This window comes from Schistocerca americana, unplaced genomic scaffold (assembly GCF_021461395.2).
Source record: "Schistocerca americana isolate TAMUIC-IGC-003095 unplaced genomic scaffold, iqSchAmer2.1 HiC_scaffold_599, whole genome shotgun sequence".
In the NCBI taxonomy this organism is placed as follows: domain Eukaryota; kingdom Metazoa; phylum Arthropoda; class Insecta; order Orthoptera; family Acrididae; genus Schistocerca; species Schistocerca americana.
The window spans coordinates 55,790-83,498 of record NW_025726345.1 but is presented as its reverse complement, the minus strand read 5'-3'; the positions used below and the strand labels follow the sequence as shown (position 1 = coordinate 83,498).

General features: G+C 49.9%; 24 non-coding genes across 24 annotated transcripts; all 24 read right to left on the bottom strand.

Moving 5' to 3' along the window:
* Positions 1-504: 504 nt before the first annotated feature.
* On the bottom strand, positions 505-623 carry LOC124587335. The gene has a single exon (XR_006975446.1). It is a non-coding gene; the product is annotated as a 5S ribosomal RNA (ribosomal RNA).
* Positions 624-1,662: 1,039 nt separating this feature from the next.
* LOC124587334 lies at positions 1,663-1,781 on the bottom strand. Its single transcript, XR_006975445.1, has one exon. It is a non-coding gene; the product is annotated as a 5S ribosomal RNA (ribosomal RNA).
* A 1,039-nt stretch (positions 1,782-2,820) lies between these two features.
* Positions 2,821-2,939, bottom strand: LOC124587333. The gene has a single exon (XR_006975444.1). It is a non-coding gene; the product is annotated as a 5S ribosomal RNA (ribosomal RNA).
* Positions 2,940-3,979: 1,040 nt separating this feature from the next.
* Positions 3,980-4,098, bottom strand: LOC124587332. Its single transcript, XR_006975443.1, has one exon. It is a non-coding gene; the product is annotated as a 5S ribosomal RNA (ribosomal RNA).
* Positions 4,099-5,139: 1,041 nt separating this feature from the next.
* On the bottom strand, positions 5,140-5,258 carry LOC124587331. The gene has a single exon (XR_006975442.1). It is a non-coding gene; the product is annotated as a 5S ribosomal RNA (ribosomal RNA).
* A 1,041-nt stretch (positions 5,259-6,299) lies between these two features.
* On the bottom strand, positions 6,300-6,418 carry LOC124587329. Its single transcript, XR_006975440.1, has one exon. It is a non-coding gene; the product is annotated as a 5S ribosomal RNA (ribosomal RNA).
* A 1,041-nt stretch (positions 6,419-7,459) lies between these two features.
* Positions 7,460-7,578, bottom strand: LOC124587328. Its single transcript, XR_006975439.1, has one exon. It is a non-coding gene; the product is annotated as a 5S ribosomal RNA (ribosomal RNA).
* Positions 7,579-8,618: 1,040 nt separating this feature from the next.
* Positions 8,619-8,737, bottom strand: LOC124587326. The gene has a single exon (XR_006975438.1). It is a non-coding gene; the product is annotated as a 5S ribosomal RNA (ribosomal RNA).
* Positions 8,738-9,779: 1,042 nt separating this feature from the next.
* Positions 9,780-9,898, bottom strand: LOC124587325. The gene has a single exon (XR_006975437.1). It is a non-coding gene; the product is annotated as a 5S ribosomal RNA (ribosomal RNA).
* A 1,040-nt stretch (positions 9,899-10,938) lies between these two features.
* Positions 10,939-11,057, bottom strand: LOC124587324. The gene has a single exon (XR_006975436.1). It is a non-coding gene; the product is annotated as a 5S ribosomal RNA (ribosomal RNA).
* A 1,040-nt stretch (positions 11,058-12,097) lies between these two features.
* Positions 12,098-12,216, bottom strand: LOC124587323. The gene has a single exon (XR_006975435.1). It is a non-coding gene; the product is annotated as a 5S ribosomal RNA (ribosomal RNA).
* Positions 12,217-13,258: 1,042 nt separating this feature from the next.
* On the bottom strand, positions 13,259-13,377 carry LOC124587322. Its single transcript, XR_006975434.1, has one exon. It is a non-coding gene; the product is annotated as a 5S ribosomal RNA (ribosomal RNA).
* Positions 13,378-14,417: 1,040 nt separating this feature from the next.
* On the bottom strand, positions 14,418-14,536 carry LOC124587321. The gene has a single exon (XR_006975433.1). It is a non-coding gene; the product is annotated as a 5S ribosomal RNA (ribosomal RNA).
* Positions 14,537-15,577: 1,041 nt separating this feature from the next.
* Positions 15,578-15,696, bottom strand: LOC124587320. The gene has a single exon (XR_006975432.1). It is a non-coding gene; the product is annotated as a 5S ribosomal RNA (ribosomal RNA).
* Positions 15,697-16,736: 1,040 nt separating this feature from the next.
* On the bottom strand, positions 16,737-16,855 carry LOC124587319. Its single transcript, XR_006975431.1, has one exon. It is a non-coding gene; the product is annotated as a 5S ribosomal RNA (ribosomal RNA).
* Positions 16,856-17,896: 1,041 nt separating this feature from the next.
* Positions 17,897-18,015, bottom strand: LOC124587317. Its single transcript, XR_006975429.1, has one exon. It is a non-coding gene; the product is annotated as a 5S ribosomal RNA (ribosomal RNA).
* A 1,040-nt stretch (positions 18,016-19,055) lies between these two features.
* LOC124587315 lies at positions 19,056-19,174 on the bottom strand. The gene has a single exon (XR_006975428.1). It is a non-coding gene; the product is annotated as a 5S ribosomal RNA (ribosomal RNA).
* A 1,031-nt stretch (positions 19,175-20,205) lies between these two features.
* LOC124587314 lies at positions 20,206-20,324 on the bottom strand. The gene has a single exon (XR_006975427.1). It is a non-coding gene; the product is annotated as a 5S ribosomal RNA (ribosomal RNA).
* A 1,041-nt stretch (positions 20,325-21,365) lies between these two features.
* Positions 21,366-21,484, bottom strand: LOC124587313. The gene has a single exon (XR_006975426.1). It is a non-coding gene; the product is annotated as a 5S ribosomal RNA (ribosomal RNA).
* A 1,040-nt stretch (positions 21,485-22,524) lies between these two features.
* On the bottom strand, positions 22,525-22,643 carry LOC124587312. Its single transcript, XR_006975425.1, has one exon. It is a non-coding gene; the product is annotated as a 5S ribosomal RNA (ribosomal RNA).
* Positions 22,644-23,683: 1,040 nt separating this feature from the next.
* On the bottom strand, positions 23,684-23,802 carry LOC124587389. Its single transcript, XR_006975495.1, has one exon. It is a non-coding gene; the product is annotated as a 5S ribosomal RNA (ribosomal RNA).
* A 1,040-nt stretch (positions 23,803-24,842) lies between these two features.
* Positions 24,843-24,961, bottom strand: LOC124587388. Its single transcript, XR_006975494.1, has one exon. It is a non-coding gene; the product is annotated as a 5S ribosomal RNA (ribosomal RNA).
* A 1,040-nt stretch (positions 24,962-26,001) lies between these two features.
* Positions 26,002-26,120, bottom strand: LOC124587387. Its single transcript, XR_006975493.1, has one exon. It is a non-coding gene; the product is annotated as a 5S ribosomal RNA (ribosomal RNA).
* Positions 26,121-27,159: 1,039 nt separating this feature from the next.
* Positions 27,160-27,278, bottom strand: LOC124587386. The gene has a single exon (XR_006975492.1). It is a non-coding gene; the product is annotated as a 5S ribosomal RNA (ribosomal RNA).
* Positions 27,279-27,709: the final 431 nt, after the last annotated feature.

The following is a 27,709-nucleotide window of genomic DNA, read 5'->3' as shown; positions in this document are numbered from 1 at the left end:
AGCTTCTTCGCCTCGCCTCGCCTCGCCTCGCCTCGCCTCAGACGAGGTGTTTGCGTAATTTGCAGTGCATTCGCACCATTCCTGTCCCTGTCCCCGTCCCGACTTGTCCCGACTTTGCTCGACTGCCGCTCGCTGCCGCTCGGGTCGTGGCCCATATAACAGCGCAAGCACAAGAAACGTCTGCAGGAGATGACGAGACGAGACGAGTCGACTAAGGAATAAATGTATAATTACATATCGAAGTAGGAATTGTACACCGCTATACAACAACAGGCGCTGACGTATTTCAGAACACATCTGCCGATTCGTACTGTTTTGTCGTTTTCAAAGACTTCCTGGCGAACTTGGTTAGCACATTCTCCCTCAAACTGAGATATTTACTGCAATTTCGCACCTTATGGTCATTACAGTAGATTAAAATGCTTAAGCAAGAATCTTTGTCACAACAGAACGGTGGTATGGAAAGAAGGCGGTATAAAAAAAAAAAAAAAGTAAATGAAAGGGAGCCAACAGCACGTGGTGTTCCCAGGTGGTCACCCATCCAAGTACTAACCACGCCCGATGTTGCTTAACTTCGGTGATCGGACGAGAACCGGTGTACTCAACATGGTATGGCCGTTGGGGCCCAGATGATGTAGGCGCATGGCGGAATTCGCATTCGGTCTTATCCCAACACACACAAAATCACACTTTTCGGTCGAAAGCAGCCGCATTCTTTTTTATTGACAATTTGTCACGTTGGCGCGAACGCAATCCTGAGTTCCAAAACTTATGAGCCGGAAGGACGCGCTTCGTGTATTTTTTTTTTTTTGTTGTTGTGAGATTTATAAATTTATTTATTAACATTACATCGTTACAAGCTAACAACTTTACAACATAAAACACGAACAGAATTGTAATTGTAAGCACTTCCTTCCGCAATCCGACGTGCCAGCAGAGCGACTGCCGAATTAGCGGGCGCGCCGCCGTGTGTGTGAGACGCGCAGCTTCTCGTTGCACCTCCTGTCATCCGCTTGGCGCGTGCAGCCTTCGGACACTCGCGGAAGACGCATCTTGTCCCTGGTGTCCAGCGCAGGAGGGCTGGCGCGCGGCCGACCGCGTATGGCCTGTGCGGGGTGTGGCAGAGTGTTGTTGGAGGGCGCCACTGCTGGCGATGTGAGCTTCTTCGCCTCGCCTCGCCTCGCCTCGCCTCGCCTCAGACGAGGTGTTTGCGTAATTTGCAGTGCATTCGCACCATTCCTGTCCCTGTCCCCGTCCCGACTTGTCCCGACTTTGCTCGACTGCCGCTCGCTGCCGCTCGGGTCGTGGCCCATATAACAGCGCAAGCACAAGAAACGTCTGCAGGAGATGACGAGACGAGACGAGTCGACTAAGGAATAAATGTATAATTACATATCGAAGTAGGAATTGTACACCGCTATACAACAACAGGCGCTGACGTATTTCAGAACACATCTGCCGATTCGTACTGTTTTGTCGTTTTCAAAGACTTCCTGGCGAACTTGGTTAGCACATTCTCCCTCAAACTGAGATATTTACTGCAATTTCGCACCTTATGGTCATTACAGTAGATTAAAATGCTTAAGCAAGAATCTTTGTCACAACAGAACGGTGGTATGGAAAGAAGGCGGTATAAAAAAAAAAAAAAAGTAAATGAAAGGGAGCCAACAGCACGTGGTGTTCCCAGGTGGTCACCCATCCAAGTACTAACCACGCCCGATGTTGCTTAACTTCGGTGATCGGACGAGAACCGGTGTACTCAACATGGTATGGCCGTTGGGGCCCAGATGATGTAGGCGCATGGCGGAATTCGCATTCGGTTCTTATCCCAACACACACAAAATCACACTTTTCGGTCGAAAGCAGCCGCATTCTTTTTTATTGACAATTTGTCACGTTGGCGCGAACGCAATCCTGAGTTCCAAAACTTATGAGCCGGAAGGACGCGCTTCGTGTATTTTTTTTTTTTTTGTTGTTGTGAGATTTATAAATTTATTTATTAACATTACATCGTTACAAGCTAACAACTTTACAACATAAAACACGAACAGAATTGTAATTGTAAGCACTTCCTTCCGCAATCCGACGTGCCAGCAGAGCGACTGCCGAATTAGCGGGCGCGCCGCCGTGTGTGTGAGACGCGCAGCTTCTCGTTGCACCTCCTGTCATCCGCTTGGCGCGTGCAGCCTTCGACACTCGCGGAAGACGCATCTTGTCCCTGGTGTCCAGCGCAGGAGGGCTGGCGCGCGGCCGACCGGCGTATGGCCTGTGCGGGGTGTGGCAGAGTGTTGTTGGAGGGCGCCACTGCTGGCGATGTGAGCTTCTTCGCCTCGCCTCGCCTCGCCTCGCCTCGCCTCAGACGAGGTGTTTGCGTAATTTGCAGTGCATTCGCACCATTCCTGTCCCTGTCCCCGTCCGACTTGTCCCGACTTTGCTCGACTGCCGCTCGCTGCCGCTCGGGTCGTGGCCCATATAACAGCGCAAGCACAAGAAACGTCTGCAGGAGATGACGAGACGAGACGAGTCGACTAAGGAATAAATGTATAATTACATATCGAAGTAGGAATTGTACACCGCTATACAACAACAGGCGCTGACGTATTTCAGAACACATCTGCCGATTCGTACTGTTTTGTCGTTTTCAAAGACTTCCTGGCGAACTTGGTTAGCACATTCTCCCTCAAACTGAGATATTTACTGCAATTTCGCACCTTATGGTCATTACAGTAGATTAAAATGCTTAAGCAAGAATCTTTGTCACAACAGAACGGTGGTATGGAAAGAAGGCGGTATAAAAAAAAAAAAAAGTAAATGAAAGGGAGCCAACAGCACGTGGTGTTCCCAGGTGGTCACCCATCCAAGTACTAACCACGCCCGATGTTGCTTAACTTCGGTGATCGGACGAGAACCGGTGTACTCAACATGGTATGGCCGTTGGGGCCCAGATGATGTAGGCGCATGGCGGAATTCGCATTCGGTTCTTATCCCAACACACACAAAATCACACTTTTCGGTCGAAAGCAGCCGCATTCTTTTTTATTGACAATTTGTCACGTTGGCGCGAACGCAATCCTGAGTTCCAAAACTTATGAGCCGGAAGGACGCGCTTCGTGTATTTTTTTTTTTTTGTTGTTGTGAGATTTATAAATTTATTTATTAACATTACATCGTTACAAGCTAACAACTTTACAACATAAAACACGAACAGAATTGTAATTGTAAGCACTTCCTTCCGCAATCCGACGTGCCAGCAGAGCGACTGCCGAATTAGCGGGCGCGCCGCCGTGTGTGTGAGACGCGCAGCTTCTCGTTGCACCTCCTGTCATCCGCTTGGCGCGTGCAGCCTTCGACACTCGCGGAAGACGCATCTTGTCCCTGGTGTCCAGCGCAGGAGGGCTGGCGCGCGGCCGACCGGCGTATGGCCTGTGCGGGGTGTGGCAGAGTGTTGTTGGAGGGCGCCACTGCTGGCGATGTGAGCTTCTTCGCCTCGCCTCGCCTCGCCTCGCCTCGCCTCAGACGAGGTGTTTGCGTAATTTGCAGTGCATTCGCACCATTCCTGTCCCTGTCCCCGTCCCGACTTGTCCCGACTTTGCTCGACTGCCGCTCGCTGCCGCTCGGGTCGTGGCCCATATAACAGCGCAAGCACAAGAAACGTCTGCAGGAGATGACGAGACGAGACGAGTCGACTAAGGAATAAATGTATAATTACATATCGAAGTAGGAATTGTACACCGCTATACAACAACAGGCGCTGACGTATTTCAGAACACATCTGCCGATTCGTACTGTTTTGTCGTTTTCAAAGACTTCCTGGCGAACTTGGTTAGCACATTCTCCCTCAAACTGAGATATTTACTGCAATTTCGCACCTTATGGTCATTACAGTAGATTAAAATGCTTAAGCAAGAATCTTTGTCACAACAGAACGGTGGTATGGAAAGAAGGCGGTATAAAAAAAAAAAAAAAGTAAATGAAAGGGAGCCAACAGCACGTGGTGTTCCCAGGTGGTCACCCATCCAAGTACTAACCACGCCCGATGTTGCTTAACTTCGGTGATCGGACGAGAACCGGTGTACTCAACATGGTATGGCCGTTGGGGCCCAGATGATGTAGGCGCATGGCGGAATTCGCATTCGGTTCTTATCCCAACACACACAAAATCACACTTTTCGGTCGAAAGCAGCCGCATTCTTTTTTATTGACAATTTGTCACGTTGGCGCGAACGCAATCCTGAGTTCCAAAACTTATGAGCCGGAAGGACGCGCTTCGTGTATTTTTTTTTTTTTTGTTGTTGTGAGATTTATAAATTTATTTATTAACATTACATCGTTACAAGCTAACAACTTTACAACATAAAACACGAACAGAATTGTAATTGTAAGCACTTCCTTCCGCAATCCGACGTGCCAGCAGAGCGACTGCCGAATTAGCGGGCGCGCCGCCGTGTGTGTGAGACGCGCAGCTTCTCGTTGCACCTCCTGTCATCCGCTTGGCGCGTGCAGCCTTCGACACTCGCGGAAGACGCATCTTGTCCCTGGTGTCCAGCGCAGGAGGGCTGGCGCGCGGCCGACCGGCGTATGGCCTGTGCGGGGTGTGGCAGAGTGTTGTTGGAGGGCGCCACTGCTGGCGATGTGAGCTTCTTCGCCTCGCCTCGCCTCGCCTCGCCTCGCCTCAGACGAGGTGTTTGCGTAATTTGCAGTGCATTCGCACCATTCCTGTCCCTGTCCCCGTCCCGACTTGTCCCGACTTTGCTCGACTGCCGCTCGCTGCCGCTCGGGTCGTGGCCCATATAACAGCGCAAGCACAAGAAACGTCTGCAGGAGATGACGAGACGAGACGAGTCGACTAAGGAATAAATGTATAATTACATATCGAAGTAGGAATTGTACACCGCTATACAACAACAGGCGCTGACGTATTTCAGAACACATCTGCCGATTCGTACTGTTTTGTCGTTTTCAAAGACTTCCTGGCGAACTTGGTTAGCACATTCTCCCTCAAACTGAGATATTTACTGCAATTTCGCACCTTATGGTCATTACAGTAGATTAAAATGCTTAAGCAAGAATCTTTGTCACAACAGAACGGTGGTATGGAAAGAAGGCGGTATAAAAAAAAAAAAAAAGTAAATGAAAGGGAGCCAACAGCACGTGGTGTTCCCAGGTGGTCACCCATCCAAGTACTAACCACGCCCGATGTTGCTTAACTTCGGTGATCGGACGAGAACCGGTGTACTCAACATGGTATGGCCGTTGGGGCCCAGATGATGTAGGCGCATGGCGGAATTCGCATTCGGTTCTTATCCCAACACACACAAAATCACACTTTTCGGTCGAAAGCAGCCGCATTCTTTTTTATTGACAATTTGTCACGTTGGCGCGAACGCAATCCTGAGTTCCAAAACTTATGAGCCGGAAGGACGCGCTTCGTGTATTTTTTTTTTTTTGTTGTTGTGAGATTTATAAATTTATTTATTAACATTACATCGTTACAAGCTAACAACTTTACAACATAAAACACGAACAGAATTGTAATTGTAAGCACTTCCTTCCGCAATCCGACGTGCCAGCAGAGCGACTGCCGAATTAGCGGGCGCGCCGCCGTGTGTGTGAGACGCGCAGCTTCTCGTTGCACCTCCTGTCATCCGCTTGGCGCGTGCAGCCTTCGACACTCGCGGAAGACGCATCTTGTCCCTGGTGTCCAGCGCAGGAGGGCTGGCGCGCGGCCGACCGGCGTATGGCCTGTGCGGGGTGTGGCAGAGTGTTGTTGGAGGGCGCCACTGCTGGCGATGTGAGCTTCTTCGCCTCGCCTCGCCTCGCCTCGCCTCGCCTCAGACGAGGTGTTTGCGTAATTTGCAGTGCATTCGCACCATTCCTGTCCCTGTCCCCGTCCCGACTTGTCCCGACTTTGCTCGACTGCCGCTCGCTGCCGCTCGGGTCGTGGCCCATATAACAGCGCAAGCACAAGAAACGTCTGCAGGAGATGACGAGACGAGACGAGTCGACTAAGGAATAAATGTATAATTACATATCGAAGTAGGAATTGTACACCGCTATACAACAACAGGCGCTGACGTATTTCAGAACACATCTGCCGATTCGTACTGTTTTGTCGTTTTCAAAGACTTCCTGGCGAACTTGGTTAGCACATTCTCCCTCAAACTGAGATATTTACTGCAATTTCGCACCTTATGGTCATTACAGTAGATTAAAATGCTTAAGCAAGAATCTTTGTCACAACAGAACGGTGGTATGGAAAGAAGGCGGTATAAAAAAAAAAAAAAAAGTAAATGAAAGGGAGCCAACAGCACGTGGTGTTCCCAGGTGGTCACCCATCCAAGTACTAACCACGCCCGATGTTGCTTAACTTCGGTGATCGGACGAGAACCGGTGTACTCAACATGGTATGGCCGTTGGGGCCCAGATGATGTAGGCGCATGGCGGAATTCGCATTCGGTTCTTATCCCAACACACACAAAATCACACTTTTCGGTCGAAAGCAGCCGCATTCTTTTTTATTGACAATTTGTCACGTTGGCGCGAACGCAATCCTGAGTTCCAAAACTTATGAGCCGGAAGGACGCGCTTCGTGTATTTTTTTTTTTTTTGTTGTTGTGAGATTTATAAATTTATTTATTAACATTACATCGTTACAAGCTAACAACTTTACAACATAAAACACGAACAGAATTGTAATTGTAAGCACTTCCTTCCGCAATCCGACGTGCCAGCAGAGCGACTGCCGAATTAGCGGGCGCGCCGCCGTGTGTGTGAGACGCGCAGCTTCTCGTTGCACCTCCTGTCATCCGCTTGGCGCGTGCAGCCTTCGACACTCGCGGAAGACGCATCTTGTCCCTGGTGTCCAGCGCAGGAGGGCTGGCGCGCGGCCGACCGGCGTATGGCCTGTGCGGGGTGTGGCAGAGTGTTGTTGGAGGGCGCCACTGCTGGCGATGTGAGCTTCTTCGCCTCGCCTCGCCTCGCCTCGCCTCGCCTCAGACGAGGTGTTTGCGTAATTTGCAGTGCATTCGCACCATTCCTGTCCCTGTCCCCGTCCCGACTTGTCCCGACTTTGCTCGACTGCCGCTCGCTGCCGCTCGGGTCGTGGCCCATATAACAGCGCAAGCACAAGAAACGTCTGCAGGAGATGACGAGACGAGACGAGTCGACTAAGGAATAAATGTATAATTACATATCGAAGTAGGAATTGTACACCGCTATACAACAACAGGCGCTGACGTATTTCAGAACACATCTGCCGATTCGTACTGTTTTGTCGTTTTCAAAGACTTCCTGGCGAACTTGGTTAGCACATTCTCCCTCAAACTGAGATATTTACTGCAATTTCGCACCTTATGGTCATTACAGTAGATTAAAATGCTTAAGCAAGAATCTTTGTCACAACAGAACGGTGGTATGGAAAGAAGGCGGTATAAAAAAAAAAAAAAAGTAAATGAAAGGGAGCCAACAGCACGTGGTGTTCCCAGGTGGTCACCCATCCAAGTACTAACCACGCCCGATGTTGCTTAACTTCGGTGATCGGACGAGAACCGGTGTACTCAACATGGTATGGCCGTTGGGGCCCAGATGATGTAGGCGCATGGCGGAATTCGCATTCGGTTCTTATCCCAACACACACAAAATCACACTTTTCGGTCGAAAGCAGCCGCATTCTTTTTTATTGACAATTTGTCACGTTGGCGCGAACGCAATCCTGAGTTCCAAAACTTATGAGCCGGAAGGACGCGCTTCGTGTATTTTTTTTTTTTTGTTGTTGTGAGATTTATAAATTTATTTATTAACATTACATCGTTACAAGCTAACAACTTTACAACATAAAACACGAACAGAATTGTAATTGTAAGCACTTCCTTCCGCAATCCGACGTGCCAGCAGAGCGACTGCCGAATTAGCGGGCGCGCCGCCGTGTGTGTGAGACGCGCAGCTTCTCGTTGCACCTCCTGTCATCCGCTTGGCGCGTGCAGCCTTCGACACTCGCGGAAGACGCATCTTGTCCCTGGTGTCCAGCGCAGGAGGGCTGGCGCGCGGCCGACCGGCGTATGGCCTGTGCGGGGTGTGGCAGAGTGTTGTTGGAGGGCGCCACTGCTGGCGATGTGAGCTTCTTCGCCTCGCCTCGCCTCGCCTCGCCTCGCCTCAGACGAGGTGTTTGCGTAATTTGCAGTGCATTCGCACCATTCCTGTCCCTGTCCCCGTCCCGACTTGTCCCGACTTTGCTCGACTGCCGCTCGCTGCCGCTCGGGTCGTGGCCCATATAACAGCGCAAGCACAAGAAACGTCTGCAGGAGATGACGAGACGAGACGAGTCGACTAAGGAATAAATGTATAATTACATATCGAAGTAGGAATTGTACACCGCTATACAACAACAGGCGCTGACGTATTTCAGAACACATCTGCCGATTCGTACTGTTTTGTCGTTTTCAAAGACTTCCTGGCGAACTTGGTTAGCACATTCTCCCTCAAACTGAGATATTTACTGCAATTTCGCACCTTATGGTCATTACAGTAGATTAAAATGCTTAAGCAAGAATCTTTGTCACAACAGAACGGTGGTATGGAAAGAAGGCGGTATAAAAAAAAAAAAAAAGTAAATGAAAGGGAGCCAACAGCACGTGGTGTTCCCAGGTGGTCACCCATCCAAGTACTAACCACGCCCGATGTTGCTTAACTTCGGTGATCGGACGAGAACCGGTGTACTCAACATGGTATGGCCGTTGGGGCCCAGATGATGTAGGCGCATGGCGGAATTCGCATTCGGTTCTTATCCCAACACACACAAAATCACACTTTTCGGTCGAAAGCAGCCGCATTCTTTTTTATTGACAATTTGTCACGTTGGCGCGAACGCAATCCTGAGTTCCAAAACTTATGAGCCGGAAGGACGCGCTTCGTGTATTTTTTTTTTTTTTTGTTGTTGTGAGATTTATAAATTTATTTATTAACATTACATCGTTACAAGCTAACAACTTTACAACATAAAACACGAACAGAATTGTAATTGTAAGCACTTCCTTCCGCAATCCGACGTGCCAGCAGAGCGACTGCCGAATTAGCGGGCGCGCCGCCGTGTGTGTGAGACGCGCAGCTTCTCGTTGCACCTCCTGTCATCCGCTTGGCGCGTGCAGCCTTCGACACTCGCGGAAGACGCATCTTGTCCCTGGTGTCCAGCGCAGGAGGGCTGGCGCGCGGCCGACCGGCGTATGGCCTGTGCGGGGTGTGGCAGAGTGTTGTTGGAGGGCGCCACTGCTGGCGATGTGAGCTTCTTCGCCTCGCCTCGCCTCGCCTCGCCTCGCCTCAGACGAGGTGTTTGCGTAATTTGCAGTGCATTCGCACCATTCCTGTCCCTGTCCCCGTCCCGACTTGTCCCGACTTTGCTCGACTGCCGCTCGCTGCCGCTCGGGTCGTGGCCCATATAACAGCGCAAGCACAAGAAACGTCTGCAGGAGATGACGAGACGAGACGAGTCGACTAAGGAATAAATGTATAATTACATATCGAAGTAGGAATTGTACACCGCTATACAACAACAGGCGCTGACGTATTTCAGAACACATCTGCCGATTCGTACTGTTTTGTCGTTTTCAAAGACTTCCTGGCGAACTTGGTTAGCACATTCTCCCTCAAACTGAGATATTTACTGCAATTTCGCACCTTATGGTCATTACAGTAGATTAAAATGCTTAAGCAAGAATCTTTGTCACAACAGAACGGTGGTATGGAAAGAAGGCGGTATAAAAAAAAAAAAAAAGTAAATGAAAGGGAGCCAACAGCACGTGGTGTTCCCAGGTGGTCACCCATCCAAGTACTAACCACGCCCGATGTTGCTTAACTTCGGTGATCGGACGAGAACCGGTGTACTCAACATGGTATGGCCGTTGGGGCCCAGATGATGTAGGCGCATGGCGGAATTCGCATTCGGTTCTTATCCCAACACACACAAAATCACACTTTTCGGTCGAAAGCAGCCGCATTCTTTTTTATTGACAATTTGTCACGTTGGCGCGAACGCAATCCTGAGTTCCAAAACTTATGAGCCGGAAGGACGCGCTTCGTGTATTTTTTTTTTTTTGTTGTTGTGAGATTTATAAATTTATTTATTAACATTACATCGTTACAAGCTAACAACTTTACAACATAAAACACGAACAGAATTGTAATTGTAAGCACTTCCTTCCGCAATCCGACGTGCCAGCAGAGCGACTGCCGAATTAGCGGGCGCGCCGCCGTGTGTGTGAGACGCGCAGCTTCTCGTTGCACCTCCTGTCATCCGCTTGGCGCGTGCAGCCTTCGACACTCGCGGAAGACGCATCTTGTCCCTGGTGTCCAGCGCAGGAGGGCTGGCGCGCGGCCGACCGGCGTATGGCCTGTGCGGGGTGTGGCAGAGTGTTGTTGGAGGGCGCCACTGCTGGCGATGTGAGCTTCTTCGCCTCGCCTCGCCTCGCCTCGCCTCGCCTCAGACGAGGTGTTTGCGTAATTTGCAGTGCATTCGCACCATTCCTGTCCCTGTCCCCGTCCCGACTTGTCCCGACTTTGCTCGACTGCCGCTCGCTGCCGCTCGGGTCGTGGCCCATATAACAGCGCAAGCACAAGAAACGTCTGCAGGAGATGACGAGACGAGACGAGTCGACTAAGGAATAAATGTATAATTACATATCGAAGTAGGAATTGTACACCGCTATACAACAACAGGCGCTGACGTATTTCAGAACACATCTGCCGATTCGTACTGTTTTGTCGTTTTCAAAGACTTCCTGGCGAACTTGGTTAGCACATTCTCCCTCAAACTGAGATATTTACTGCAATTTCGCACCTTATGGTCATTACAGTAGATTAAAATGCTTAAGCAAGAATCTTTGTCACAACAGAACGGTGGTATGGAAAGAAGGCGGTATAAAAAAAAAAAAAAAGTAAATGAAAGGGAGCCAACAGCACGTGGTGTTCCCAGGTGGTCACCCATCCAAGTACTAACCACGCCCGATGTTGCTTAACTTCGGTGATCGGACGAGAACCGGTGTACTCAACATGGTATGGCCGTTGGGGCCCAGATGATGTAGGCGCATGGCGGAATTCGCATTCGGTTCTTATCCCAACACACACAAAATCACACTTTTCGGTCGAAAGCAGCCGCATTCTTTTTTATTGACAATTTGTCACGTTGGCGCGAACGCAATCCTGAGTTCCAAAACTTATGAGCCGGAAGGACGCGCTTCGTGTATTTTTTTTTTTTTGTTGTTGTGAGATTTATAAATTTATTTATTAACATTACATCGTTACAAGCTAACAACTTTACAACATAAAACACGAACAGAATTGTAATTGTAAGCACTTCCTTCCGCAATCCGACGTGCCAGCAGAGCGACTGCCGAATTAGCGGGCGCGCCGCCGTGTGTGTGAGACGCGCAGCTTCTCGTTGCACCTCCTGTCATCCGCTTGGCGCGTGCAGCCTTCGACACTCGCGGAAGACGCATCTTGTCCCTGGTGTCCAGCGCAGGAGGGCTGGCGCGCGGCCGACCGGCGTATGGCCTGTGCGGGGTGTGGCAGAGTGTTGTTGGAGGGCGCCACTGCTGGCGATGTGAGCTTCTTCGCCTCGCCTCGCCTCGCCTCGCCTCGCCTCAGACGAGGTGTTTGCGTAATTTGCAGTGCATTCGCACCATTCCTGTCCCTGTCCCCGTCCCGACTTGTCCCGACTTTGCTCGACTGCCGCTCGCTGCCGCTCGGGTCGTGGCCCATATAACAGCGCAAGCACAAGAAACGTCTGCAGGAGATGACGAGACGAGACGAGTCGACTAAGGAATAAATGTATAATTACATATCGAAGTAGGAATTGTACACCGCTATACAACAACAGGCGCTGACGTATTTCAGAACACATCTGCCGATTCGTACTGTTTTGTCGTTTTCAAAGACTTCCTGGCGAACTTGGTTAGCACATTCTCCCTCAAACTGAGATATTTACTGCAATTTCGCACCTTATGGTCATTACAGTAGATTAAAATGCTTAAGCAAGAATCTTTGTCACAACAGAACGGTGGTATGGAAAGAAGGCGGTATAAAAAAAAAAAAAAAGTAAATGAAAGGGAGCCAACAGCACGTGGTGTTCCCAGGTGGTCACCCATCCAAGTACTAACCACGCCCGATGTTGCTTAACTTCGGTGATCGGACGAGAACCGGTGTACTCAACATGGTATGGCCGTTGGGGCCCAGATGATGTAGGCGCATGGCGGAATTCGCATTCGGTTCTTATCCCAACACACACAAAATCACACTTTTCGGTCGAAAGCAGCCGCATTCTTTTTTATTGACAATTTGTCACGTTGGCGCGAACGCAATCCTGAGTTCCAAAACTTATGAGCCGGAAGGACGCGCTTCGTGTATTTTTTTTTTTTTTTGTTGTTGTGAGATTTATAAATTTATTTATTAACATTACATCGTTACAAGCTAACAACTTTACAACATAAAACACGAACAGAATTGTAATTGTAAGCACTTCCTTCCGCAATCCGACGTGCCAGCAGAGCGACTGCCGAATTAGCGGGCGCGCCGCCGTGTGTGTGAGACGCGCAGCTTCTCGTTGCACCTCCTGTCATCCGCTTGGCGCGTGCAGCCTTCGACACTCGCGGAAGACGCATCTTGTCCCTGGTGTCCAGCGCAGGAGGGCTGGCGCGCGGCCGACCGGCGTATGGCCTGTGCGGGGTGTGGCAGAGTGTTGTTGGAGGGCGCCACTGCTGGCGATGTGAGCTTCTTCGCCTCGCCTCGCCTCGCCTCGCCTCGCCTCAGACGAGGTGTTTGCGTAATTTGCAGTGCATTCGCACCATTCCTGTCCCTGTCCCCGTCCCGACTTGTCCCGACTTTGCTCGACTGCCGCTCGCTGCCGCTCGGGTCGTGGCCCATATAACAGCGCAAGCACAAGAAACGTCTGCAGGAGATGACGAGACGAGACGAGTCGACTAAGGAATAAATGTATAATTACATATCGAAGTAGGAATTGTACACCGCTATACAACAACAGGCGCTGACGTATTTCAGAACACATCTGCCGATTCGTACTGTTTTGTCGTTTTCAAAGACTTCCTGGCGAACTTGGTTAGCACATTCTCCCTCAAACTGAGATATTTACTGCAATTTCGCACCTTATGGTCATTACAGTAGATTAAAATGCTTAAGCAAGAATCTTTGTCACAACAGAACGGTGGTATGGAAAGAAGGCGGTATAAAAAAAAAAAAAAAGTAAATGAAAGGGAGCCAACAGCACGTGGTGTTCCCAGGTGGTCACCCATCCAAGTACTAACCACGCCCGATGTTGCTTAACTTCGGTGATCGGACGAGAACCGGTGTACTCAACATGGTATGGCCGTTGGGGCCCAGATGATGTAGGCGCATGGCGGAATTCGCATTCGGTTCTTATCCCAACACACACAAAATCACACTTTTCGGTCGAAAGCAGCCGCATTCTTTTTTATTGACAATTTGTCACGTTGGCGCGAACGCAATCCTGAGTTCCAAAACTTATGAGCCGGAAGGACGCGCTTCGTGTATTTTTTTTTTTTTGTTGTTGTGAGATTTATAAATTTATTTATTAACATTACATCGTTACAAGCTAACAACTTTACAACATAAAACACGAACAGAATTGTAATTGTAAGCACTTCCTTCCGCAATCCGACGTGCCAGCAGAGCGACTGCAGAATTAGCGGGCGCGCCGCCGTGTGTGTGAGACGCGCAGCTTCTCGTTGCACCTCCTGTCATCCGCTTGGCGCGTGCAGCCTTCGACACTCGCGGAAGACGCATCTTGTCCCTGGTGTCCAGCGCAGGAGGGCTGGCGCGCGGCCGACCGGCGTATGGCCTGTGCGGGGTGTGGCAGAGTGTTGTTGGAGGGCGCCACTGCTGGCGATGTGAGCTTCTTCGCCTCGCCTCGCCTCGCCTCGCCTCGCCTCAGACGAGGTGTTTGCGTAATTTGCAGTGCATTCGCACCATTCCTGTCCCTGTCCCCGTCCCGACTTGTCCCGACTTTGCTCGACTGCCGCTCGCTGCCGCTCGGGTCGTGGCCCATATAACAGCGCAAGCACAAGAAACGTCTGCAGGAGATGACGAGACGAGACGAGTCGACTAAGGAATAAATGTATAATTACATATCGAAGTAGGAATTGTACACCGCTATACAACAACAGGCGCTGACGTATTTCAGAACACATCTGCCGATTCGTACTGTTTTGTCGTTTTCAAAGACTTCCTGGCGAACTTGGTTAGCACATTCTCCCTCAAACTGAGATATTTACTGCAATTTCGCACCTTATGGTCATTACAGTAGATTAAAATGCTTAAGCAAGAATCTTTGTCACAACAGAACGGTGGTATGGAAAGAAGGCGGTATAAAAAAAAAAAAAAAGTAAATGAAAGGGAGCCAACAGCACGTGGTGTTCCCAGGTGGTCACCCATCCAAGTACTAACCACGCCCGATGTTGCTTAACTTCGGTGATCGGACGAGAACCGGTGTACTCAACATGGTATGGCCGTTGGGGCCCAGATGATGTAGGCGCATGGCGGAATTCGCATTCGGTTCTTATCCCAACACACACAAAATCACACTTTTCGGTCGAAAGCAGCCGCATTCTTTTTTATTGACAATTTGTCACGTTGGCGCGAACGCAATCCTGAGTTCCAAAACTTATGAGCCGGAAGGACGCGCTTCGTGTATTTTTTTTTTTTTTTGTTGTTGTGAGATTTATAAATTTATTTATTAACATTACATCGTTACAAGCTAACAACTTTACAACATAAAACACGAACAGAATTGTAATTGTAAGCACTTCCTTCCGCAATCCGACGTGCCAGCAGAGCGACTGCCGAATTAGCGGGCGCGCCGCCGTGTGTGTGAGACGCGCAGCTTCTCGTTGCACCTCCTGTCATCCGCTTGGCGCGTGCAGCCTTCGACACTCGCGGAAGACGCATCTTGTCCCTGGTGTCCAGCGCAGGAGGGCTGGCGCGCGGCCGACCGGCGTATGGCCTGTGCGGGGTGTGGCAGAGTGTTGTTGGAGGGCGCCACTGCTGGCGATGTGAGCTTCTTCGCCTCGCCTCGCCTCGCCTCGCCTCGCCTCAGACGAGGTGTTTGCGTAATTTGCAGTGCATTCGCACCATTCCTGTCCCTGTCCCCGTCCCGACTTGTCCCGACTTTGCTCGACTGCCGCTCGCTGCCGCTCGGGTCGTGGCCCATATAACAGCGCAAGCACAAGAAACGTCTGCAGGAGATGACGAGACGAGACGAGTCGACTAAGGAATAAATGTATAATTACATATCGAAGTAGGAATTGTACACCGCTATACAACAACAGGCGCTGACGTATTTCAGAACACATCTGCCGATTCGTACTGTTTTGTCGTTTTCAAAGACTTCCTGGCGAACTTGGTTAGCACATTCTCCCTCAAACTGAGATATTTACTGCAATTTCGCACCTTATGGTCATTACAGTAGATTAAAATGCTTAAGCAAGAATCTTTGTCACAACAGAACGGTGGTATGGAAAGAAGGCGGTATAAAAAAAAAAAAAAGTAAATGAAAGGGAGCCAACAGCACGTGGTGTTCCCAGGTGGTCACCCATCCAAGTACTAACCACGCCCGATGTTGCTTAACTTCGGTGATCGGACGAGAACCGGTGTACTCAACATGGTATGGCCGTTGGGGCCCAGATGATGTAGGCGCATGGCGGAATTCGCATTCGGTTCTTATCCCAACACACACAAAATCACACTTTTCGGTCGAAAGCAGCCGCATTCTTTTTTATTGACAATTTGTCACGTTGGCGCGAACGCAATCCTGAGTTCCAAAACTTATGAGCCGGAAGGACGCGCTTCGTGTATTTTTTTTTTTTTTGTTGTTGTGAGATTTATAAATTTATTTATTAACATTACATCGTTACAAGCTAACAACTTTACAACATAAAACACGAACAGAATTGTAATTGTAAGCACTTCCTTCCGCAATCCGACGTGCCAGCAGAGCGACTGCCGAATTAGCGGGCGCGCCGCCGTGTGTGTGAGACGCGCAGCTTCTCGTTGCACCTCCTGTCATCCGCTTGGCGCGTGCAGCCTTCGACACTCGCGGAAGACGCATCTTGTCCCTGGTGTCCAGCGCAGGAGGGCTGGCGCGCGGCCGACCGGCGTATGGCCTGTGCGGGGTGTGGCAGAGTGTTGTTGGAGGGCGCCACTGCTGGCGATGTGAGCTTCTTCGCCTCGCCTCGCCTCGCCTCGCCTCGCCTCAGACGAGGTGTTTGCGTAATTTGCAGTGCATTCGCACCATTCCTGTCCCTGTCCCCGTCCCGACTTGTCCCGACTTTGCTCGACTGCCGCTCGCTGCCGCTCGGGTCGTGGCCCATATAACAGCGCAAGCACAAGAAACGTCTGCAGGAGATGACGAGACGAGACGAGTCGACTAAGGAATAAATGTATAATTACATATCGAAGTAGGAATTGTACACCGCTATACAACAACAGGCGCTGACGTATTTCAGAACACATCTGCCGATTCGTACTGTTTTGTCGTTTTCAAAGACTTCCTGGCGAACTTGGTTAGCACATTCTCCCTCAAACTGAGATATTTACTGCAATTTCGCACCTTATGGTCATTACAGTAGATTAAAATGCTTAAGCAAGAATCTTTGTCACAACAGAACGGTGGTATGGAAAGAAGGCGGTATAAAAAAAAAAAAAAGTAAATGAAAGGGAGCCAACAGCACGTGGTGTTCCCAGGTGGTCACCCATCCAAGTACTAACCACGCCCGATGTTGCTTAACTTCGGTGATCGGACGAGAACCGGTGTACTCAACATGGTATGGCCGTTGGGGCCCAGATGATGTAGGCGCATGGCGGAATTCGCATTCGGTTCTTATCCCAACACACACAAAATCACACTTTTCGGTCGAAAGCAGCCGCATTCTTTTTTATTGACAATTTGTCACGTTGGCGCGAACGCAATCCTGAGTTCCAAAACTTATGAGCCGGAAGGACGCGCTTCGTGTATTTTTTTTTTTTTTGTTGTTGTGAGATTTATAAATTTATTTATTAACATTACATCGTTACAAGCTAACAACTTTACAACATAAAACACGAACAGAATTGTAATTGTAAGCACTTCCTTCCGCAATCCGACGTGCCAGCAGAGCGACTGCCGAATTAGCGGGCGCGCCGCCGTGTGTGTGAGACGCGCAGCTTCTCGTTGCACCTCCTGTCATCCGCTTGGCGCGTGCAGCCTTCGACACTCGCGGAAGACGCATCTTGTCCCTGGTGTCCAGCGCAGGAGGGCTGGCGCGCGGCCGACCGGCGTATGGCCTGTGCGGGGTGTGGCAGAGTGTTGTTGGAGGGCGCCACTGCTGGCGATGTGAGCTTCTTCGCCTCGCCTCGCCTCGCCTCGCCTCGCCTCAGACGAGGTGTTTGCGTAATTTGCAGTGCATTCGCACCATTCCTGTCCCTGTCCCCGTCCCGACTTGTCCCGACTTTGCTCGACTGCCGCTCGCTGCCGCTCGGGTCGTGGCCCATATAACAGCGCAAGCACAAGAAACGTCTGCAGGAGATGACGAGACGAGACGAGTCGACTAAGGAATAAATGTATAATTACATATCGAAGTAGGAATTGTACACCGCTATACAACAACAGGCGCTGACGTATTTCAGAACACATCTGCCGATTCGTACTGTTTTGTCGTTTTCAAAGACTTCCTGGCGAACTTGGTTAGCACATTCTCCCTCAAACTGAGATATTTACTGCAATTTCGCACCTTATGGTCATTACAGTAGATTAAAATGCTTAAGCAAGAATCTTTGTCACAACAGAACGGTGGTATGGAAAGAAGGCGGTATAAAAAAAAAAAAAAAGTAAATGAAAGGGAGCCAACAGCACGTGGTGTTCCCAGGTGGTCACCCATCCAAGTACTAACCACGCCCGATGTTGCTTAACTTCGGTGATCGGACGAGAACCGGTGTACTCAACATGGTATGGCCGTTGGGGCCCAGATGATGTAGGCGCATGGCGGAATTCGCATTCGGTTCTTATCCCAACACACACAAAATCACACTTTTCGGTCGAAAGCAGCCGCATTCTTTTTTATTGACAATTTGTCACGTTGGCGCGAACGCAATCCTGAGTTCCAAAACTTATGAGCCGGAAGGACGCGCTTCGTGTATTTTTTTTTTTTTGTTGTTGTGAGATTTATAAATTTATTTATTAACATTACATCGTTACAAGCTAACAACTTTACAACATAAAACACGAACAGAATTGTAATTGTAAGCACTTCCTTCCGCAATCCGACGTGCCAGCAGAGCGACTGCCGAATTAGCGGGCGCGCCGCCGTGTGTGTGAGACGCGCAGCTTCTCGTTGCACCTCCTGTCATCCGCTTGGCGCGTGCAGCCTTCGACACTCGCGGAAGACGCATCTTGTCCCTGGTGTCCAGCGCAGGAGGGCTGGCGCGCGGCCGACCGGCGTATGGCCTGTGCGGGGTGTGGCAGAGTGTTGTTGGAGGGCGCCACTGCTGGCGATGTGAGCTTCTTCGCCTCGCCTCGCCTCGCCTCGCCTCGCCTCAGACGAGGTGTTTGCGTAATTTGCAGTGCATTCGCACCATTCCTGTCCCTGTCCCCGTCCCGACTTGTCCCGACTTTGCTCGACTGCCGCTCGCTGCCGCTCGGGTCGTGGCCCATATAACAGCGCAAGCACAAGAAACGTCTGCAGGAGATGACGAGACGAGACGAGTCGACTAAGGAATAAATGTATAATTACATATCGAAGTAGGAATTGTACACCGCTATACAACAACAGGCGCTGACGTATTTCAGAACACATCTGCCGATTCGTACTGTTTTGTCGTTTTCAAAGACTTCCTGGCGAACTTGGTTAGCACATTCTCCCTCAAACTGAGATATTTACTGCAATTTCGCACCTTATGGTCATTACAGTAGATTAAAATGCTTAAGCAAGAATCTTTGTCACAACAGAACGGTGGTATGGAAAGAAGGCGGTATAAAAAAAAAAAAAAAGTAAATGAAAGGGAGCCAACAGCACGTGGTGTTCCCAGGTGGTCACCCATCCAAGTACTAACCACGCCCGATGTTGCTTAACTTCGGTGATCGGACGAGAACCGGTGTACTCAACATGGTATGGCCGTTGGGGCCCAGATGATGTAGGCGCATGGCGGAATTCGCATTCGGTTCTTATCCCAACACACACAAAATCACACTTTTCGGTCGAAAGCAGCCGCATTCTTTTTTATTGACAATTTGTCACGTTGGCGCGAACGCAATCCTGAGTTCCAAAACTTATGAGCCGGAAGGACGCGCTTCGTGTATTTTTTTTTTTTTTGTTGTTGTGAGATTTATAAATTTATTTATTAACATTACATCGTTACAAGCTAACAACTTTACAACATAAAACACGAACAGAATTGTAATTGTAAGCACTTCCTTCCGCAATCCGACGTGCCAGCAGAGCGACTGCCGAATTAGCGGGCGCGCCGCCGTGTGTGTGAGACGCGCAGCTTCTCGTTGCACCTCCTGTCATCCGCTTGGCGCGTGCAGCCTTCGACACTCGCGGAAGACGCATCTTGTCCCTGGTGTCCAGCGCAGGAGGGCTGGCGCGCGGCCGACCGGCGTATGGCCTGTGCGGGGTGTGGCAGAGTGTTGTTGGAGGGCGCCACTGCTGGCGATGTGAGCTTCTTCGCCTCGCCTCGCCTCGCCTCGCCTCGCCTCAGACGAGGTGTTTGCGTAATTTGCAGTGCATTCGCACCATTCCTGTCCCTGTCCCCGTCCCGACTTGTCCCGACTTTGCTCGACTGCCGCTCGGGTCGTGGCCCATATAACAGCGCAAGCACAAGAAACGTCTGCAGGAGATGACGAGACGAGACGAGTCGACTAAGGAATAAATGTATAATTACATATCGAAGTAGGAATTGTACACCGCTATACAACAACAGGCGCTGACGTATTTCAGAACACATCTGCCGATTCGTACTGTTTTGTCGTTTTCAAAGACTTCCTGGCGAACTTGGTTAGCACATTCTCCCTCAAACTGAGATATTTACTGCAATTTCGCACCTTATGGTCATTACAGTAGATTAAAATGCTTAAGCAAGAATCTTTGTCACAACAGAACGGTGGTATGGAAAGAAGGCGGTATAAAAAAAAAAAAAAAGTAAATGAAAGGGAGCCAACAGCACGTGGTGTTCCCAGGTGGTCACCCATCCAAGTACTAACCACGCCCGATGTTGCTTAACTTCGGTGATCGGACGAGAACCGGTGTACTCAACATGGTATGGCCGTTGGGGCCCAGATGATGTAGGCGCATGGCGGAATTCGCATTCGGTTCTTATCCCAACACACACAAAATCACACTTTTCGGTCGAAAGCAGCCGCATTCTTTTTTATTGACAATTTGTCACGTTGGCGCGAACGCAATCCTGAGTTCCAAAACTTATGAGCCGGAAGGACGCGCTTCGTGTATTTTTTTTTTTTTTGTTGTTGTGAGATTTATAAATTTATTTATTAACATTACATCGTTACAAGCTAACAACTTTACAACATAAAACACGAACAGAATTGTAATTGTAAGCACTTCCTTCCGCAATCCGACGTGCCAGCAGAGCGACTGCCGAATTAGCGGGCGCGCCGCCGTGTGTGTGAGACGCGCAGCTTCTCGTTGCACCTCCTGTCATCCGCTTGGCGCGTGCAGCCTTCGACACTCGCGGAAGACGCATCTTGTCCCTGGTGTCCAGCGCAGGAGGGCTGGCGCGCGGCCGACCGGCGTATGGCCTGTGCGGGGTGTGGCAGAGTGTTGTTGGAGGGCGCCACTGCTGGCGATGTGAGCTTCTTCGCCTCGCCTCGCCTCGCCTCGCCTCGCCTCAGACGAGGTGTTTGCGTAATTTGCAGTGCATTCGCACCATTCCTGTCCCTGTCCCCGTCCCGACTTGTCCCGACTTTGCTCGACTGCCGCTCGCTGCCGCTCGGGTCGTGGCCCATATAACAGCGCAAGCACAAGAAACGTCTGCAGGAGATGACGAGACGAGACGAGTCGACTAAGGAATAAATGTATAATTACATATCGAAGTAGGAATTGTACACCGCTATACAACAACAGGCGCTGACGTATTTCAGAACACATCTGCCGATTCGTACTGTTTTGTCGTTTTCAAAGACTTCCTGGCGAACTTGGTTAGCACATTCTCCCTCAAACTGAGATATTTACTGCAATTTCGCACCTTATGGTCATTACAGTAGATTAAAATGCTTAAGCAAGAATCTTTGTCACAACAGAACGGTGGTATGGAAAGAAGGCGGTATAAAAAAAAAAAAAAAGTAAATGAAAGGGAGCCAACAGCACGTGGTGTTCCCAGGTGGTCACCCATCCAAGTACTAACCACGCCCGATGTTGCTTAACTTCGGTGATCGGACGAGAACCGGTGTACTCAACATGGTATGGCCGTTGGGGCCCAGATGATGTAGGCGCATGGCGGAATTCGCATTCGGTTCTTATCCCAACACACACAAAATCACACTTTTCGGTCGAAAGCAGCCGCATTCTTTTTTATTGACAATTTGTCACGTTGGCGCGAACGCAATCCTGAGTTCCAAAACTTATGAGCCGGAAGGACGCGCTTCGTGTATTTTTTTTTTTTTGTTGTTGTGAGATTTATAAATTTATTTATTAACATTACATCGTTACAAGCTAACAACTTTACAACATAAAACACGAACAGAATTGTAATTGTAAGCACTTCCTTCCGCAATCCGACGTGCCAGCAGAGCGACTGCCGAATTAGCGGGCGCGCCGCCGTGTGTGTGAGACGCGCAGCTTCTCGTTGCACCTCCTGTCATCCGCTTGGCGCGTGCAGCCTTCGACACTCGCGGAAGACGCATCTTGTCCCTGGTGTCCAGCGCAGGAGGGCTGGCGCGCGGCCGACCGGCGTATGGCCTGTGCGGGGTGTGGCAGAGTGTTGTTGGAGGGCGCCACTGCTGGCGATGTGAGCTTCTTCGCCTCGCCTCGCCTCGCCTCGCCTCGCCTCAGACGAGGTGTTTGCGTAATTTGCAGTGCATTCGCACCATTCCTGTCCCTGTCCCCGTCCCGACTTGTCCCGACTTTGCTCGACTGCCGCTCGCTGCCGCTCGGGTCGTGGCCCATATAACAGCGCAAGCACAAGAAACGTCTGCAGGAGATGACGAGACGAGACGAGTCGACTAAGGAATAAATGTATAATTACATATCGAAGTAGGAATTGTACACCGCTATACAACAACAGGCGCTGACGTATTTCAGAACACATCTGCCGATTCGTACTGTTTTGTCGTTTTCAAAGACTTCCTGGCGAACTTGGTTAGCACATTCTCCCTCAAACTGAGATATTTACTGCAATTTCGCACCTTATGGTCATTACAGTAGATTAAAATGCTTAAGCAAGAATCTTTGTCACAACAGAACGGTGGTATGGAAAGAAGGCGGTATAAAAAAAAAAAAAAAGTAAATGAAAGGGAGCCAACAGCACGTGGTGTTCCCAGGTGGTCACCCATCCAAGTACTAACCACGCCCGATGTTGCTTAACTTCGGTGATCGGACGAGAACCGGTGTACTCAACATGGTATGGCCGTTGGGGCCCAGATGATGTAGGCGCATGGCGGAATTCGCATTCGGTTCTTATCCCAACACACACAAAATCACACTTTTCGGTCGAAAGCAGCCGCATTCTTTTTTATTGACAATTTGTCACGTTGGCGCGAACGCAATCCTGAGTTCCAAAACTTATGAGCCGGAAGGACGCGCTTCGTGTATTTTTTTTTTTTTGTTGTTGTGAGATTTATAAATTTATTTATTAACATTACATCGTTACAAGCTAACAACTTTACAACATAAAACACGAACAGAATTGTAATTGTAAGCACTTCCTTCCGCAATCCGACGTGCCAGCAGAGCGACTGCCGAATTAGCGGGCGCGCCGCCGTGTGTGTGAGACGCGCAGCTTCTCGTTGCACCTCCTGTCATCCGCTTGGCGCGTGCAGCCTTCGACACTCGCGGAAGACGCATCTTGTCCCTGGTGTCCAGCGCAGGAGGGCTGGCGCGCGGCCGACCGGCGTATGGCCTGTGCGGGGTGTGGCAGAGTGTTGTTGGAGGGCGCCACTGCTGGCGATGTGAGCTTCTTCGCCTCGCCTCGCCTCGCCTCGCCTCGCCTCAGACGAGGTGTTTGCGTAATTTGCAGTGCATTCGCACCATTCCTGTCCCTGTCCCCGTCCCGACTTGTCCCGACTTTGCTCGACTGCCGCTCGCTGCCGCTCGGGTCGTGGCCCATATAACAGCGCAAGCACAAGAAACGTCTGCAGGAGATGACGAGACGAGACGAGTCGACTAAGGAATAAATGTATAATTACATATCGAAGTAGGAATTGTACACCGCTATACAACAACAGGCGCTGACGTATTTCAGAACACATCTGCCGATTCGTACTGTTTTGTCGTTTTCAAAGACTTCCTGGCGAACTTGGTTAGCACATTCTCCCTCAAACTGAGATATTTACTGCAATTTCGCACCTTATGGTCATTACAGTAGATTAAAATGCTTAAGCAAGAATCTTTGTCACAACAGAACGGTGGTATGGAAAGAAGGCGGTATAAAAAAAAAAAAAAAGTAAATGAAAGGGAGCCAACAGCACGTGGTGTTCCCAGGTGGTCACCCATCCAAGTACTAACCACGCCCGATGTTGCTTAACTTCGGTGATCGGACGAGAACCGGTGTACTCAACATGGTATGGCCGTTGGGGCCCAGATGATGTAGGCGCATGGCGGAATTCGCATTCGGTTCTTATCCCAACACACACAAAATCACACTTTTCGGTCGAAAGCAGCCGCATTCTTTTTTATTGACAATTTGTCACGTTGGCGCGAACGCAATCCTGAGTTCCAAAACTTATGAGCCGGAAGGACGCGCTTCGTGTATTTTTTTTTTTTTGTTGTTGTGAGATTTATAAATTTATTTATTAACATTACATCGTTACAAGCTAACAACTTTACAACATAAAACACGAACAGAATTGTAATTGTAAGCACTTCCTTCCGCAATCCGACGTGCCAGCAGAGCGACTGCCGAATTAGCGGGCGCGCCGCCGTGTGTGTGAGACGCGCAGCTTCTCGTTGCACCTCCTGTCATCCGCTTGGCGCGTGCAGCCTTCGACACTCGCGGAAGACGCATCTTGTCCCTGGTGTCCAGCGCAGGAGGGCTGGCGCGCGGCCGACCGGCGTATGGCCTGTGCGGGGTGTGGCAGAGTGTTGTTGGAGGGCGCCACTGCTGGCGATGTGAGCTTCTTCGCCTCGCCTCGCCTCGCCTCGCCTCGCCTCAGACGAGGTGTTTGCGTAATTTGCAGTGCATTCGCACCATTCCTGTCCCTGTCCCCGTCCCGACTTGTCCCGACTTTGCTCGACTGCCGCTCGCTGCCGCTCGGGTCGTGGCCCATATAACAGCGCAAGCACAAGAAACGTCTGCAGGAGATGACGAGACGAGACGAGTCGACTAAGGAATAAATGTATAATTACATATCGAAGTAGGAATTGTACACCGCTATACAACAACAGGCGCTGACGTATTTCAGAACACATCTGCCGATTCGTACTGTTTTGTCGTTTTCAAAGACTTCCTGGCGAACTTGGTTAGCACATTCTCCCTCAAACTGAGATATTTACTGCAATTTCGCACCTTATGGTCATTACAGTAGATTAAAATGCTTAAGCAAGAATCTTTGTCACAACAGAACGGTGGTATGGAAAGAAGGCGGTATAAAAAAAAAAAAAAAGTAAATGAAAGGGAGCCAACAGCACGTGGTGTTCCCAGGTGGTCACCCATCCAAGTACTAACCACGCCCGATGTTGCTTAACTTCGGTGATCGGACGAGAACCGGTGTACTCAACATGGTATGGCCGTTGGGGCCCAGATGATGTAGGCGCATGGCGGAATTCGCATTCGGTTCTTATCCCAACACACACAAAATCACACTTTTCGGTCGAAAGCAGCCGCATTCTTTTTTATTGACAATTTGTCACGTTGGCGCGAACGCAATCCTGAGTTCCAAAACTTATGAGCCGGAAGGACGCGCTTCGTGTATTTTTTTTTTTTTGTTGTTGTGAGATTTATAAATTTATTTATTAACATTACATCGTTACAAGCTAACAACTTTACAACATAAAACACGAACAGAATTGTAATTGTAAGCACTTCCTTCCGCAATCCGACGTGCCAGCAGAGCGACTGCCGAATTAGCGGGCGCGCCGCCGTGTGTGTGAGACGCGCAGCTTCTCGTTGCACCTCCTGTCATCCGCTTGGCGCGTGCAGCCTTCGACACTCGCGGAAGACGCATCTTGTCCCTGGTGTCCAGCGCAGGAGGGCTGGCGCGCGGCCGACCGGCGTATGGCCTGTGCGGGGTGTGGCAGAGTGTTGTTGGAGGGCGCCACTGCTGGCGATGTGAGCTTCTTCGCCTCGCCTCGCCTCGCCTCGCCTCGCCTCAGACGAGGTGTTTGCGTAATTTGCAGTGCATTCGCACCATTCCTGTCCCTGTCCCCGTCCCGACTTGTCCCGACTTTGCTCGACTGCCGCTCGCTGCCGCTCGGGTCGTGGCCCATATAACAGCGCAAGCACAAGAAACGTCTGCAGGAGATGACGAGACGAGACGAGTCGACTAAGGAATAAATGTATAATTACATATCGAAGTAGGAATTGTACACCGCTATACAACAACAGGCGCTGACGTATTTCAGAACACATCTGCCGATTCGTACTGTTTTGTCGTTTTCAAAGACTTCCTGGCGAACTTGGTTAGCACATTCTCCCTCAAACTGAGATATTTACTGCAATTTCGCACCTTATGGTCATTACAGTAGATTAAAATGCTTAAGCAAGAATCTTTGTCACAACAGAACGGTGGTATGGAAAGAAGGCGGTATAAAAAAAAAAAAAAAGTAAATGAAAGGGAGCCAACAGCACGTGGTGTTCCCAGGTGGTCACCCATCCAAGTACTAACCACGCCCGATGTTGCTTAACTTCGGTGATCGGACGAGAACCGGTGTACTCAACATGGTATGGCCGTTGGGGCCCAGATGATGTAGGCGCATGGCGGAATTCGCATTCGGTTCTTATCCCAACACACACAAAATCACACTTTTCGGTCGAAAGCAGCCGCATTCTTTTTTATTGACAATTTGTCACGTTGGCGCGAACGCAATCCTGAGTTCCAAAACTTATGAGCCGGAAGGACGCGCTTCGTGTATTTTTTTTTTTTTGTTGTTGTGAGATTTATAAATTTATTTATTAACATTACATCGTTACAAGCTAACAACTTTACAACATAAAACACGAACAGAATTGTAATTGTAAGCACTTCCTTCCGCAATCCGACGTGCCAGCAGAGCGACTGCCGAATTAGCGGGCGCGCCGCCGTGTGTGTGAGACGCGCAGCTTCTCGTTGCACCTCCTGTCATCCGCTTGGCGCGTGCAGCCTTCGACACTCGCGGAAGACGCATCTTGTCCCTGGTGTCCAGCGCAGGAGGGCTGGCGCGCGGCCGACCGGCGTATGGCCTGTGCGGGGTGTGGCAGAGTGTTGTTGGAGGGCGCCACTGCTGGCGATGTGAGCTTCTTCGCCTCGCCTCGCCTCGCCTCGCCTCGCCTCAGACGAGGTGTTTGCGTAATTTGCAGTGCATTCGCACCATTCCTGTCCCTGTCCCCGTCCCGACTTGTCCCGACTTTGCTCGACTGCCGCTCGCTGCCGCTCGGGTCGTGGCCCATATAACAGCGCAAGCACAAGAAACGTCTGCAGGAGATGACGAGACGAGACGAGTCGACTAAGGAATAAATGTATAATTACATATCGAAGTAGGAATTGTACACCGCTATACAACAACAGGCGCTGACGTATTTCAGAACACATCTGCCGATTCGTACTGTTTTGTCGTTTTCAAAGACTTCCTGGCGAACTTGGTTAGCACATTCTCCCTCAAACTGAGATATTTACTGCAATTTCGCACCTTATGGTCATTACAGTAGATTAAAATGCTTAAGCAAGAATCTTTGTCACAACAGAACGGTGGTATGGAAAGAAGGCGGTATAAAAAAAAAAAAAAGTAAATGAAAGGGAGCCAACAGCACGTGGTGTTCCCAGGTGGTCACCCATCCAAGTACTAACCACGCCCGATGTTGCTTAACTTCGGTGATCGGACGAGAACCGGTGTACTCAACATGGTATGGCCGTTGGGGCCCAGATGATGTAGGCGCATGGCGGAATTCGCATTCGGTTCTTATCCCAACACACACAAAATCACACTTTTCGGTCGAAAGCAGCCGCATTCTTTTTTATTGACAATTTGTCACGTTGGCGCGAACGCAATCCTGAGTTCCAAAACTTATGAGCCGGAAGGACGCGCTTCGTGTATTTTTTTTTTTTTGTTGTTGTGAGATTTATAAATTTATTTATTAACATTACATCGTTACAAGCTAACAACTTTACAACATAAAACACGAACAGAATTGTAATTGTAAGCACTTCCTTCCGCAATCCGACGTGCCAGCAGAGCGACTGCCGAATTAGCGGGCGCGCCGCCGTGTGTGTGAGACGCGCAGCTTCTCGTTGCACCTCCTGTCATCCGCTTGGCGCGTGCAGCCTTCGACACTCGCGGAAGACGCATCT